Source organism: Sinocyclocheilus rhinocerous, unplaced genomic scaffold (assembly GCF_001515625.1).
Source record: "Sinocyclocheilus rhinocerous isolate Xijiao unplaced genomic scaffold, SAMN03320098_v1.1 scaffold1012, whole genome shotgun sequence".
NCBI classification, from domain to species: Eukaryota; Metazoa; Chordata; class Actinopteri; order Cypriniformes; family Cyprinidae; genus Sinocyclocheilus; species Sinocyclocheilus rhinocerous.
In genome coordinates, this window is record NW_015640039.1 from 509,329 (window position 1) to 512,039 (window position 2,711).

Here is a 2,711-nt window from a genome sequence, read left to right on the forward strand (position 1 = left end):
TTTGCATTAATATTTCAGTTTTGTGCAATATGATTTTAAATGTGTTTAAAGTTTTGATTCGTGCTTATTATTTTTTTTAATGCGTTATTAAATTTTTTATGTACACTTATTATTTTTTGATCCGTGACCATTGTTTGCTATTCTGAAAACGTTGCTTTCATTTTTACATTTTTTGCAATATAATTTTACTTGCGTTTTTAAATTTGGGTTCGCGCTTGTTATTTTTTTATCTGCGACTGCAATACATTTGGTGGGAAAATGATCCCATACAATGCTGGTGGGTGGACAAAGAGATGAGAATAATAATGTGGCCCTTATATATGTGGGTGGCCCTTGTTCAAGGCTTTGGTCTCATTTTGGGGTTTCTTTTCTTACTATTAGTATCCATGTGAACAGAACCTTATATTCCTAGCTACTGGATCCTATTATCAGATCAGAATCAAGAATCAGAATGAGTTTTATTGCCAGGTATGTTTTCACATACGAGGAATTTGTTTTCATGACAGAAGCTTCCGCAGTGCAACAGAATGACAGCGACAGAACAAAAACACAGATAATAAAAGAAGAATAAAAAAATAAAAACAGAACAAGTAAATAAGGAATAACAATATATAAATTAACAATTGTATGTGCAGCTATATTACAATAGACAGTTTTGTATGTACAGGTATATTATGTGCAAATTTGAGGTGTAGACTAAGAGTGTGTGTTAGATAAATAAGTGTATGAGTGTATAAATAATGTTGTGTGTTCCACAGTTATTGTCAAGTGTTCATGAGATGGATTGCCTGAGGGAAGAAACTGTTCCTGTGTCTGGCCGTTCTGGTGCTCAGTGCTCTGTAGCGTCGACCAGATGGCAACAGTTCAAAGAGGGAGAGAGCTGTTTTTCCAGTGTGTATTTAGCCTGTTTATACAAGACATTATTCCCCTTCCTGTGAGCATCTTCTTTGGCCTGACTGAGCTGTCTGAGTTTTGCAGTGAACCATGGTTTGTCGTTGTTGTAAGTTAGGTGAGTCCTGGTAGGAATGCACATGTCTTCACAGAAACTGATATAAGATGTTACAGTCTCTGTGAGCTCGTCCAGATCGGTGGCAGCAGCTTCAAAAACACTCCAATCAGTGAGGTCAAAACAAGCTTGTAAATCCTGCTCTGCTTCATTAGTCCATCTTTTTACAGTTCTTAATACAGGTTTAGCTGATTTCAGTTTCTGCCTGTAGGTCGGTATAAGATGAACTAAACAATGATCAGAGAGCCACAAAGCTGCCCGTGGGACAGAGTGATATGCATTCTTTATTGCTGTGATCCAATATATTACTGTCTCTGGTGGGACATGTGATGTGCTGTCTGTATTTTGGCAGTTCACGGGAGAGATTTGCTTTATTAAAGTCCCCGAGAATGATTAAAACAGAGTCCGGGTGTTGTTGTTCTGTGTCTGTGATCTGATCAGCGAGTTTCTGTAAAGCGGTGCTCACCGTGCGCTTGCGGAGGAATGTAAATACTCACGAGAATGAACGAGCAAAACTCCCGCGGATAGTAGAAAGGCTTACAGTTAATGAAAAGCGCTTCTAGATCTGAACAGCACATCTTCTTTAACATGGTTACATCTGTACACCACCTTTCGTTGATGTAAAAGCATGTCCTGCCGCCGCGCGATTTTCCCGTTGATACTGCGTCGTGGTCCCCTCTGAACAGCTGAAAGCCCGGCAGATTTAACGCGCTGTCCGGTATGGCGTCATTCAGCCAGGTTTCCGTGAAACACAGAGCAGCAGAGTGTGAGAAATCCTTATTTGTCCGGGAGAGCAGAAGGAGTTCGTCCGTTTTGTTGGGTAGAGACAAACGTTCTACTGAAGTTTCGTAATATGACTTACAGTTATTGTCAGACATTACTAGGTGCCGTTTAAGGCCAATGCACACAGATATTCCCTCTCAGAATATCTAGGCTTGGACATTCCACAGGTGCCTGTAATCCAATGGAGAAGGATTTGTGTCTTAATGCATTATGGTCTATAAAAGAGAAGTCTGTATATATGTCCTGAGGTTCTGCTTAAACAGCATGCCTGTTTCACACTGCCACCTAATAGATGTATAAATCTGTGCTTAAAGCAAGACACTATAGGAAAACAGTAAAAAATTTAAAGAGCAGGTCATATGGTATTTTAAAGTGTCCTAATATTGTGTTGGAGTCCCCTACAACAGGTTTAAATGCATCTAAGGTCAGAAAACATTGTAATTTTCTCAGAATATACATTTAATATTAGAGTCATTTGCCAATGATTTCGAAACGATTTATTCCAAGCAAGTTTGGAGCAAACCCCTCCCTTCCATAAGCCTACTCTGCTCTGATTGGTCAGCTGGCCAAGCCTGTTGTGATTGGCACAGAGAGGAGTCCTTGAGCAAGTTAGCGAGCGCTACCATTGACAAAGCACCTTTACATAAAACAATAATATAGTGCTCCAATCCGTTCTTAAAATAATGACATCAAATACAAAAACTCTTATGCAAGTGAATCGTGCCCACAGCTAAAGTTTAGCTGCTAAACTGTGAACACTTAAAAACAATAATGGTGGATACGTTAGCCGAGTGCATACAGTTTGTAAACCAAAATATGTCTACTGTAATGTTTGAAAAACGACAGACAAAATACGCTCTGTCTTAACTTTTAATCAGAACGCAGAACAGCTGTATCACAGGCGCACCAGCCTAACTAACTA